Source organism: Ambystoma mexicanum, chromosome 5p (assembly GCF_040938575.1).
Source record: "Ambystoma mexicanum isolate Mex_15411 chromosome 5p, UKY_AmexF1_1, whole genome shotgun sequence".
NCBI lineage: Eukaryota > Metazoa > Chordata > Amphibia > Caudata > Ambystomatidae > Ambystoma > Ambystoma mexicanum.
In genome coordinates this window covers 392,370,329-392,383,746 of record NC_090930.1, presented here as the reverse complement: position 1 = coordinate 392,383,746, position 13,418 = coordinate 392,370,329, and positions in this window count along the sequence as shown.

Genomic DNA, 13,418 nt, shown 5'->3' with positions numbered 1-13,418 from the left:
AGTATTGAGTTGAAGACCACGGTTACTGGCTTGTTAGTGTATATAATATTCACTGAAAAAACTTAGTTAAAGGGACGTTATGGTTAAGTTGGACTGATAAAAACCTATGAAATTCAATGAAAAAACTTTGTTAAATGGATGTTATGGTTACGTTGCACTAATAAAAACCTATGAAATTCCATAAAAAAATGTTGTTAAAAGGACGTTTTGGTCACAAGTAAAATCGAAAAACCCCTGAAATTTGCCAGTTAAGGTAAGCTAAGCAACCAGAACTCGCGCCACCACTGTGCACTGCTAAGACTAACACCCAGGACATCAAAGATGACATCACAAATTTCATTGACCGAGGACCGAACAGGGAAGTGAGTCAGCGGAGCAGACATATATATCACACATTGTTTACTTACATTTTTGTTGTTTAAAAAAAACTACTGGACGGATTTACACCAAGGTAACAAAAGCAAGCTTTTGGGACCAAGCCGTTGCTCCTGCCGCGAATTTGGTGAAAATCCGTCCATCGGTTTGGGCCGTAGGCGTGAGCAAAGTTTTTTCCCATTATGTCTATGGGAAAAAAATACATTTTGAGACTCCCCTATAACTTTGCCCCCCCTTGACCAAATCTCACCAAACTTTGCAAAGAAATTCAGAGTGGGCCATATACTTTTTTCTCAAAGTAAAAGTGGTGAGGATTCGTCCAGGGGGAGCGAAGTTATAAGCCGCCCAAAAAGTGCTCTTCCCATGGGTCTAGCAACTTAACCATAACTACATGGCTGCTACCGCAGGCCATGTAATAATGTGGGCATGGCCAAAAGCCATAGCTAGTGGCTGGCCAGTGTTGTGCAATATACAGTGGGCACAGCCGAATGCTATTGCTTATTGAATTTTATTATTTTAAAATAAACCGTTGACATGGCCAAAAGATGTACAAATTTCTGAAGGTCAAAGGCCGTGGCTAGTGGCTCAGTTATATGTTAAAATATATAGGGCCTGATTCATAGAATGCAAGGGCTGCATGCTGAGAAGGAGTCTACACCAGCCGTGGTGTAGAGAAATCTTTGTGTGGTACACATATTCATGGATTTCCCGAGGCATCAGTAGCTGTGTAATCCCGTGAAAACACCCTGTGGTCCCTGCCTGCACCCCAGCATAGTTGCGCAAAAAAACCACCCCCTGATCCCCGTCCGTGAAAACAACACGCAATGCCCGTCCACACCCAAGCATAATTCACGAAAATCCCTCACAATCCCTGCCCACACCCCAGCGTAATCCTGTGAAAACACCCTGCAAACCCCATGCGCACTCCCTAGAAAACGTGTGCCCTCCCACGCAAGGCCTGGCCCACCACCAGCCAAATGGTGCCCCCACACTTTCGAATCTATGGCATGCAGCCCCCTCCAGATGGGACACGTCGACGCCAACCCCCATCGCCTGTGACCCCACCCTGCAGGCAGCCCCCTCCACATGAGATACCCCCACCCCAGCCCCCATCACTGTGTCCCCACCCTGCAGGCAGCCCCCTCCATATGTCATACCCCAGCCCCATCACCTGTGACCCCACCCTGGAGGCATCCCCCTCAACATGGGATACCCCCACCCACGCCCCCATCACCTGTGACCCCACCCTGCAGGCAGCCCCCTCCACATGGGATACCACAGCCCCCATCACCCATGACCCCACCCTGGAGGCAGACTCCTCCACATGGGATACCCCAGCACCCATCACCCGTGACCCCACCTTGGAGGCAGCCCTCTCCACATGGGACACCACCACCCATGATGCCACCCTGCAGGCAGCCCCTCCACATGGAATACCCCAGCCCCCATCACCCGTGACCCCACCCCGCAGGCAGCCCCCTCCACATGGGATACCTCAGCTCCCATCACCTGTGAAGCCACCCTGCAGGCAGCCCCCTCCACATGGGACATCACCTGCATGATGAACCCTGATATACTGACGCATCATCACTCCATCAACTGAGTGTCGTGCACCTTGACTGCCTTGTAGTGACACCAGCCTGAATATACACCAGAACATGTATCATGCAAACAAAAATGAATGCAGTCACCTGGGCCACATCCATGAGTGCGGCAGCTGGGCAAACAGAATAGCTGCCACGACCATCTCCCAACATACACATGTAATAAGTGAATGCAAAAGTGAGGATCTGCTGGCCATATGACAATGGAATGGCATCAATCCCCAGGGACAAATAGTTCACCAATGACAGATTCCAAACCACCCTCAATGTTTGACACATGAAAAAACACTGGCCAGGTGTCCCACAGCATGACCTTCATTCAGTTGCTATTCCTAGAAGATAATCCCTAATGAACACATCACTGGTTTGCCCATGAGTGAAGGACATGGCAATCAGACAGTGCACCACTCACCAATACAGCTGCAATTTCAACCAATGAGTAAATACCAAGAAATGCCAATAGTGTATCCCAGCGCAAGAGGTTGACCAACACCACAGATGATGATAACTGTAAAGACACATGCTGGTGAAGGGAAAGCACCACCTGTGTGTTACACAGCATCAAGCAAATCATGTGCAAACATCCTGAACATGTAACACTCCCACACCCACTCACAAACACTGTGAGGGCAAATAGACAGTGATGCTGCACATGTGAAAGGAAATGCCATTTGACAGTGCACACACGAAATCCCACTTCACACACCACCACTGATCTGCCCCATGTGTATGGTCACCCCGCAAATAAACTCCAAACATAACACATGTAAGTAAGCAACCACACACATCACTAACAATGGGCAGGATCAGGGCTACTAAATGGACTAGCAAACAGGCACACTGCAAAAATAACTGTGACTGACAATGACTGTGAGAGTGAAAAATAAATATATTGAACAGTTGTATTTCTACCATACATACTGTAAATAAAAACATAAAACATAACCTTAAAAGATATCCATGTAAAAATAGAAAACGAAAAATGTCCATGTGTATAAAAAATATTTACACAGAAAAATCTATAAAATTACCAATAAAACACCTCAAACACACCACATTTTTTTCCAAATAAACATGAAGGATAGTCCTGAATCCACTCTAAAACAAATAAAAAATTAAAGGAAACTTACACCTACAGGACTATGTCCAAATGAATTGAGTCATGTCCCTGATCCAAGCTCCAAATAATAATGAAAAATGAAAGGAAACTATCTACAAAACTATGTACAGAGGCAGCGGGCTAGTCCTCCTTGTCACCAATGTCACTCAATGTCTTGGCCAGGGCATCATCGAAGACTGTGTCCATTTCCCCTAGACGGGCCTCTGCTCTCTCCTTGAGGGCTTGCAGGGACTCCAGCATGGACCTCTCCATCCCCTCCCACTCCCTGCAAGTATCCTCAAGGATGTCAGCCCGCCTCTCTGCCCGACGCAGTGCAATCTCCACCCTGGCCATGGTGAATCTCGCCTTCAGATCCCACTGCCTCTCTGCCTGGATTTGCTGCCCGTATCACTCGAACATGGAAGACATCCTCGTTCTGAGATCCACATTTTTGTCCTGCCTGATGCCGAATACCTGCCTCCTTGAGATGGGATGCCCTGAGTACAATAGCTTCCTACTTCGAGCCTGCTGCTGCCAAATAACCCGGTGCCTGCTTTGTGTGGACACCCTCTGGGCTGATGACATCACCCAGGGGTGTTGGGCCGGTGCCCTCCTCCTGGGTGCCTGCTCTCCCTCCATTGCCATTGCTCCTGCCATTCCCTCGATCGGCGTGGTGACCACCTCAGCTGATCCACTGTCTACTCCCAACTCATGCAGGGGGCCCTGGTGGTATCTGGGCCAGAAGGCACCCGGGAGGACGACTGGCGCACAGCAGAGCAAGACAAGGAGGGGGTTGCATTAGTGGCCAGCCCACGCATCCAATTCCAGACCAGAAATGCTACTAGCCAGTTCAGGAGATGTCAGACATCATTGTGATGATAAGTAAGCACACGAGTGCAAGCCTGCAAGCCTGCACATCAGCACGAATGGCGCAGGTATGCTTCCCGATACCGACTAGTATGGGTACTGCTCTGTACCAAATGGTAACATCTGCAGGCAGTGGGGTGTCAGTCGGGGTGGAAACAACTGACACCTGTGGGTGGGTCCGGCCTGGGGCATGCCAACAGGTGCATACTGCTGCAGGCACTGAACCAGGGCCTGGATGTTGCACAGGTACCTCCATGGTGACCTGCACAGTCTCATGCCCCTGGGTCAGGACTGCAGCAATCAAACCCACCTCACCACCTCCGCCGGGCCCCATGGACTGGGCTAATATGGCCCGCTCCTCTTTGTCCTCCTCCCCCGCCAACCTGGATGCCTCCCCAGTATCTTCCGTAATGGATGGCCCCTGTGTGTATTCACCAGTCCCCCCCACTGCAGAGGAGTCCACATCCACCTTCGCCCTCTTGGACCTCCCCTCAGCAGCTGTGGCCGATGTTTGAGATGCAGCACCAGTCTCTTCGCTCCCCAAAGATGTTGTGTTCAGGGGGCGTGACTGGGCCTTGCATCTTTGCCCGGTGGACACATCCCTGCTGCCTTGCTGCCTTGTTCCACAGCACCTTCTCCGCCCTTTTCTTCCAACGCAACTGTGGATAAGGAGACATAGAATACAAACATCAGGGTACTGCACTGATGTGTGTTTGGCACCAAAATATGTGCATGAAGTACACTGCTAAAGGTTACAACCATCATCACCCTTCACAATACATAGGTACATACAATGTACATACATACACATACATGTCTGATTTGACAGGCTAACGGTGAGTCGCATACACATTATTCATACTCTGGGTGCCCCTGTGTATAGTGTACACCCATTATTAACATCACAGTGGCTTCGTGGACTTTGCCTACACATTTTTTGTGTTGCTGGGTGCCACAGCGTACTGTGGAATGCCTTTTCTTTTTACGGGATCTACCGAGAGGTCGCGTATACTCATCTTTGATATTTGGGGTGCCTCTGCGTTACACGCTCTGCTAATATTTTCACCAGGGGTAATATTGAGACTTGCTGGACCACACTAGTATGTTTCTTTCATCACGTACCCTGCCCCCTCACTCCTATTGCCCAGGACAATTGCTTGTTGGGCATACCATTGCACAAATTAATCTGTACCATGGTTGCGAAGGCCCCAAGAGGGAAAGGTGGCAGAGGTGGCCAAGGAGGCCAGAGTCGGGGACGCGCAGAGAGAGCTGTGCACCACCCCCAACAGGGTCAGGGAGCTGCAGGTGATGCTGCTGTCCCCTGCACCCAGAGTCAGGGAGCTGCAGGTGATTCTGCTCTCACCACCACCCATGGTCAGGGAGCTGCAGGGGCAGCTCCTGTCCCCAACAACCAGAGTCAGGGAGCTAAAGCAGCATCTGTTGTCATCCCCCCAGATACACGGACACGCAGGGGCAGCTGATGTCCCTGTGTCCAAGGGAAAGGGACGTCCCCACAAAACACCTGACCCCAGCACCCTGGGTCAGGGATCTTCAGGGTCATCTGCTCTCCCAAACACCCAGGTTGAGGCACCTGCAGATGCATCTGCTGCCCCCAACCGCCTGAGTCAGGGAGATACAGCAGTATCTGTTGTCGTACCCCCCCAGGTACATGGACACCCAGGGTCAGCTGTTGTCCGTGTGTCCAAGGTGAAGGGACGTCCCAGCAAAACACCTGGCCCCAGTACCCTGGGTCAGGAATCTGCAGGGTAATCTGCTCTCCCAAGCACCCAGGTTGAGGAACCTGCAGATGCAGCTGCTGCCCCAAACTGCCAAGGTCAGGGAGATACAGCAGTATCTGTTGTCATCCCCCCAGGTACAGGGACACACAGGGGCAGCTGATGTCTGTGTGTCCAAGGGTAAGGGACATAAAGTTAAAGGACCTTGACCCAGCTCCCATGATGAGGCGCCTGCAGGGCCAGTAACTGACCCAACATCAGTGGGTGATGGCATTTCCCAGGCTACCAGTGGTCCAGCCCCTAATACCTTGAGTGGTCCCAGCCACACAGGGTCTGCACCACCTTTCAAGAGGCAGAAGCGTGCAGAACAGGGAAAGGCTCAATTCCAAAGCACGGCAAAGGAGGCTGCCACGTCGAGGAAAAGGAGCTTCAATGATGAAGAACTCCAGATCCTTGTGGACTATGTGCGCAACCACCACCGTGACATGTGCACACAGCCAGGGACCACACATATGCCTGCTCAGCATATGGTGCACTGGCAGCGAGTCACGGATCACATCAATGCCTTGGGGAATGAGAGGCGCACCGCTCATGATGTCATGAAGGGGTGGAATGACCTCCACCATCAAACCAAATCGAAGCTGGGTGCCATCTTCTTTTCTGCTCTGGTGACTGGAGGTGGGTCACCACAGGAGCAGGAACTCACGCCACATGAAGAGGCCATGAGAGAGTTAATTAATGTGGATCAGCTGCAAGGCGTTGGACACCTGCTAGATTACGAGGAAACGTTCCCTGAGTGATGAAGCGTGTGTATCCTTAATATGTGTCTGTAGATTAAATAAATGTGTGTGATTGTGTTGCGCTTCTGCCTGCATTTGTATGACTGCCATGGGTGAACCATGTCAATGTGTACTGACCCATGCTTAGTGTACTGCAGAGTGCATACAACCCGTGTGCTGCACATCGCTTAAACATGGCTTAGGGACAGTAGTCATCCACAACCGTCAGATACTAATAGACATTTCCGGCATGTCAACACAACATGGCATCTGGCTATGTACATCAGTGATGTTGGTGACTCAGCTATGCTAGTCAAGTGCTTATGTCGGAAGCAAGTGCTACACATCATGCACAGCATGTAGCATAAATTCCATCCACACATGTCCATAGGTGGTTTCATGCTCCCCATACCTTACAAGAACACTGTCAGCAGGCGGGACATTGTGCCATGAGTGACATAGCATTTTACTACACTGTGCAAATCCCTGCCACAGCTATGGCACTCACCCCCTTGTAAGATATTTGTCTGAAGTCATCCATGTTGACCTGCCACACTCAACACACCCCCCATGGGTGCATGGCTCTGTCCCTCTTGTGTGCCACTGTCCCCTCTTTCTATCTCCCAGCACATGTCATCACTCTCTCCACATCACACACCTGGGACACCACACTCAGGGCATTTTCACATTGTCTGCACTCCCTGTGCCAGTGGTACACTGCTGTAAGATGTAATTGTAGTAGACTTGCCTGTAATTAGGTGTTCACATGTTCTCCTGTAGGTCAATGTCATGTTGCATATCCACTTGATGAGTCACAAATCTCATGTATTAGTTTACTGTGGCAAGTCTGTGTACGTCATGATCTCAGGGATTTTTGTACATAGTGTGTGTATGCAAATTGCAGGACAGCATTGTGATGACAATGTGTGGAGTAGATGCAATTAACCTAATTCTTCATGTTTCTATGTGTCTATGTGCAGGAGTGATGAGCCACCAGATTCAGCGGAGGAGGTAGAGGAGGAACGGGAGTCTGAGCCCCAAAGGAGCACGAGTGGAGGATGTGTTGTGGCAGCCCATGAGAATCCACTGGTGCTACAGGCCATCCGGGGCATGACTCAGTATGAGTCTGACTCCAATGATACCAGTAGCTCTGGTGGTAAACCGGTTGTCCATTCCTCTATACTGTCGGAGGTGAATGCATCAAATGTTGGAGCTGTTGTAACCCGTGCATCTGCAGGGGGTCACTTCCTCTCACAGAGCCAGTCAGTGTTGCCATGTCCGTCTGTGGTGGTTACGGCTGCAAAGCCACACACCAGTGTATCGGCTTCTGGTCCTGGAATGGATGACCAAGGGAGGGATGCAGTCCTGCAGCCACAGACAGTGGCTTCACATCAAGGGCCATGCTACCTTGGGTCCGGCAGGTGTGGGGCATGCACACATGGTGGACATGTGGTGGCTGGGGAGACAGTGTAGGAGCAGTCAATGTATAGTATTGCACAAAAACAGGGTGCTTCCTATGAGATGTTGGATCGGGGCATGGATAGGGTGGCCAGTTCGATGTTCTCCCGACAAACACATGTAGAGCACCAGCTGCAGGCATTGTGGTTCACATGCCGCTCACACAGGCTGCACATGGAGGCCAGCAACAGGAGCTGACGAGCCGAACTAAGGTCTCTGAAGGGAATCCCTGCTTGCAGAGGGTCGGGTCCACAGGGAAGCCCTGAGGCAAGAGTTTTTGGCCCTCAGAGTTTCTATGGAAGTGCTAGAGGCAGCCTGCGGTACATACTACCAACAGCAGATGCAACTGTTTAGTCATACCATCTCTGGGGAACTCTGTGCATCCCGTGAGCTATTGCATGCAGACCTCTGAGGCTTCATGTTGCAGATGCTTTAATCTGGGTCCCACCTGGCGACTGCCATGGAGGACCAGGCCAGGGCTCTACATGGTCAACCTCCCTTACCACTACCACCTTCGCATTCTACACAGGAAAGTGGCAACAGCATTGACAGCCCTGCCATTCCATGATAGCTGTGCGGTCCATGTACCCATGGAGGGAATAGTACTGCACAATGGGTGTTTAATATGTTCACCCATGTTGTTCTAGTAATCCTTGAATTGGCGGTGACTGCTGTTCAAGGTGAGACATCCTGCACCATTGGAAGTCCACACTCCTCATGCCCTCCACCAGACAATTTTGTTCCTTTAACAAATTAGGAAAAACACTTTACCCACTGGTGAAGGTCATGTGGAATTTACAACATGCAGACAGAGTTATTTGGTAAGCATTTGCACTGTCTTGCATGTTGAGCATGCTTCATTGTTGGGTATCTTTTCTGCATGTGTCGGTTCTCTTATATGTCCTTTGCATGCTCACATGGTGTTGTGGTCATTTGACTGGAGCTCATGTCACTGTGCAAGCTACCTATGTGGATACCTAAAAAGGCCCACCAACTGTACTGCGAAGCATGTCATTGTACATCGGTAAACCAGGCCATAGACTCCTTGATCTGTAATTTCCTTGTTATTCATTCTCTGTGCCACTCTATCTCTGCATCTCTGTGGTGTGGTACACTGTACTCCTGTACAAATCAATGTCAATGGTCATTCACCCCGTGTCACCCTGTGTTGCTCCTGCACTCTGTGGTTTATGCATATTTTCTTTCTGGTGTCGACTGTGATCATGTATGTGCATGTATTTTGTACTGTTACTCTGCATTTCATTCCATATAGGTAGAGTGTCTCCCGATGGTGTGCATCATATGCAAGGCAGGTGAGTTTCAAGGACAGGTGAGTGCATGGCATCTGCTGACACTTTGGTGGTGTTTGCATGGGAACGGGGCACTGTGTGTGCTCACTCTGGCTTTACTAACCTTTACTTCTGTCACTATTGCTCGAGGGTTGTATTACTCACCCAGGGGTGATGCCAGTGATGGTTATGGTCTTGTTAATCTGATGGATTGTTGGGGACACTGTTTACTGATTATGATAACTGTGTCTTCTGACTTTGTGTCCACCTTTCATGGTTGGTTGTGAGTGTGTAGCATGGTCAACTGTTTGTGGCAGGGCAGATGTTTGAGCTGAGGTGTGCCTCATTCAACTTTTATCAGGTCTAATGAGTGGGATATCTGATCCCTATGAGGGTTTGTGGGATTAGGAATGTTTCTCAGATTTGCTGGGTCGAATTTATGGTTCAACTATTAATGTGTGCTAATGTTAATTCATCAATGCTGTCCCTCCAGAGCCATTTCATCATGTTACCCTGAACTTCTTTAGGTGAGCCAGTTATTGATGGAGATTGTTTGCAGGGGATCTTTATCGTAAGTAAGGGGCCAACCTCTGGGATACACATCTTGCCACCCTCGGTTTGGGGAATCATCTGTTTGCTTTCCATGACCTACCCATGTGTTTCATCTTCTACTCTTCCTTCTCTCTCCCCCTTTTCCCTGCTAAGCAACCCCTCTGTTCGCTCACTCTCTCCATTGCTTTTGTCCTGGCTCCTTGATGACTGTCTGCTTGATGTGCCTTTAGGTCTCACATGCCCCTGTCAACTGCAGCAATTGGTGGGGCAGTTGCCTCCGTGACTTAGACCAGTGTCATCATCACTGCACTTGGGGAATGACCCGAGAGAGTTGCATCTCTCTGCAGTTATCCAAGCATCCACTGACTGGTTGCACTCGAACCACCCCTGAACTTGTTACCCACCTCCGAATACCACACCCCTCTGAACATCTGTGCACTTGCTCCTTCTGATTGCACCATGCAGGTACGGTGTCTAACTGTTCCGCACTGTCCTCGGTACTGCATGATCGCATATTGAAGTACTTGAGAAAATATGAAGAATCACTGTCCGACATATTCTCTGTTACATGCACTGTTGATAGTTTAGTATAGTTTAATATGCAATTACTGTTCCTGTCCAGAATATTATGGATCTCTATGAGCAGGTGTTATTTTTGTACTTGTTCCATACATCTTTGAGTGCATTGAGTCACTTGTATTATGTATTGGCCATTTAGCTGTCTCCTTTAACATTACATACCATAGCACAGTCTATGAACATGACATATGGGACGGTGTATGTGACACACAGGCGATTGGATGTCTAGTTTGGCATGGTGGTAGTGGCATAGTCCCTCTTCTATGTGTTAGTTTTGGAAACGAAAAATTAAATTAGTTTTAGTTCACACAATGTTTCACTTCCAATGACACATTCTCAGGGTGGTTTGGTGGCCACAGAGGATTGGCCCTTTGTCATCATTGACAAAGGGCTGTGTGCACTCCACAGGGGTTGGATTTTAGGTGAAAAATTTAGCCACAAGCTGGGTACGGGCAGCCTCGCCAGGTGCCCTTTGACCTGCGATGCGCAAGCAGTGTGCATGTGATTGCGGGTGTAGGGGCACCGCCATGTCCACCGGTATGCCACACCATGTTGCAACATTGTGCAGGACACATGCTGCCACAATGATCCTGAACACTGGTGGTGGTGCATGTAGCAACACATCACCAGAGTGGTCAAGGGAGTGGAAATGTGACTTCAGCACTCCGAATGTGCGCTCCACTATGCCCCGAGTTTCCATATGGGTTGTGTTGTATCTTACCTGGGGTGGTGTGGTAGTGTTCCGTATTGGCGCCATCGTGTAGGTGCTCAGAGGGCACACACACACAAATCTGTGTACCCTCTGAGCATCAAAAGTGCTCAGAGGGTAGGCACTGTCCCCTGTACAGGCGAAAATGTTTTTCATTGGTGTGTATTTGTGTGTGTGTGACATGCAGGTATGTGCAGGGGCATTAATACTCAGCAATGAGCCATGTGCTGCCATGCCTCCTAGCTTCCAGTGCCTGGTGTAGCGGTGACATTCTGAATATGAAACTATCATGGGTGGACCCTCGATAGTTTGCATATACAGAAGTAATGATACCCTTGGCGTCACATACAGCATGCACGTTGATGGACTGCCAGTGCTTGCGATTGCGATGTATGTGCTCTGTCGCCCTAGGCGGACATAGAGCCACATATGTGCAATTGATGGCATCAAGCACTCCAGGGAAGTGCACCACAGTCTGCCTTTCTGAAGGTGTTCTGGGCATGTAGATGTGCCTGCGGACTGAGGGGCGTGCAGTTATTATTGACATCACCTGGTGTAGGCAGCATGACTGCGGGGCGAAATGCCCCAACTATGGCAGTTGTCTGCTGAAATGACCCAGTGGCCAAGAAATGCAGAACATTAAGCTCCTTTTCCAAAGGGCTCAGTGCTTGGGAGCACAGGGTGGGTGATATAAGTCATCCTCCCACTCCGTGACCAGGTCTAATATGGTGGAAACCTATATCGGACATAGACCTGGTCATCAGGCACCCCCCGCTCATGCCCCGTGTCTCCCTCATGTTACCCCTATCCCCCGCTCATGCCCCGTGTCTCCCTCCTGTACCCTCCACCCCCCACTTATGCCCTATGTCTGCCCTGTTCCCTCCACCCAACGCTCATGCCCTGTATCTCCCTCGTGTTGCCCCCCACCCCCTGCTCATGCCTCGTGTCTCCCTCGTGTTGCCTCCCACCCATCGCTCATGCCCCGTGTCTCCCTCGTGTTACCCCCTACCCCCACTCATGCCCCGTGTCTCCCTCCTGTACCCTCCACCCCCGCTCATGCCCAATGTCTGCCCTTTTCCCCCCACCCCCGCTCATGCCCTGTGTCTCCCCTGGTCCCCCCACCCCCTGCTCATGCCCCGTGTTTCCTTCGTGTTACCCCCCACCCCCTGCTCATGCCCTGTGTCTCCCTCCTGTTCCCCCCACCCCCCGCTCATGCCTCGTGTCTCCCTCCTGTTCCCCCCACCCCCCGCTCATGCCTCGTGTCTCCCTCCTGTTCCCCCCACCCCCCGCTCATGCCTTGTGTTTCCCTTGTGTTCCCCCCACCCCCCGCTCATGCCCTGTGTCTCCCTCGTGTTGCCCCCCACACCCCGCTCATGCCCCGTGTCTCCCTCCTGTACCCCCAGCCCGCGCTCATGCCCCTTGTCTCCCTCCTGTACCGCAGCCCCCGCTCATGTCCCGTGTCTCCCTCCTGTTCCCCCCACTCCCCGCTCATGCCCCGTGTCTCCCACCTGTTCCCCCCACCCCCCTGCTCATACCCCTTTGTCTCCCTCCTGTTGCCCCCCACACCCCGCTCATGCCCTGTGTCTCCCCTGCTCCCCCCAACCCCCCGCTCATGCCCCATGTCTCCCTCCTTTTCCCCTCCACCCCCCGCTCATGCCCCGTGTCTCCCCTGTTCCCCCCCACCCCCACTCATGCCCCGTGTCTCCCCTGTTCCCCCCCACCCCCCGGTCATGCCCCGTGTCTCCCTCCTTTTCACCCCCACCCCCCGCTCATGCCCCTTGTCTCCGCTGTTCCCCCCCACCAACCAGTAATGCCCATCGTCTGTTCCCCCCACCCCGGTCATGCATCGTGTCTCTCTCCAGTTCCCCCCACCCACCGCTCATGCCCCGTGTCGCTCTCCTGTTGCCCCCCACCCCCGCTCATGCCCTGTGTCTCTCTCCTGTACCCTCCACCCCCGCTCATGCCCTATGTCTGCCCTGTTCCCTCCACCCAACGTTCAAGCCCTGTGTCTCCCTCGTGTTGCCCCACAACCCCTGCTCATGCCCCGTGTCTCCCTCGTGTTGCCTCCCACCCATCGCTCATGCCCCGTGTCTCCCTTGTGTTACCCCCTACCCCCCACTCATGTCCCGTGTCTCCCTCCTGTACCCTCCACCCCCGCTCATGCCCTATGTCTGCCCTGTTCCCCCCACCCCCCGCTCATGCCCTGTGTCTCCCCTGGTCCCCCCACCCCCTGCTCATGCCCCGTGTTTCCTTCATGTTACCCCCCACCCCTGCCCTGTGTCTCCCTCCTGTTCCCCCCACCCCCCGCTCATGCCTCGTGTCTCCCTCCTGTTCCCCCCACCCCCTGCTCATGCCTCTTGTCTCCCTCCTG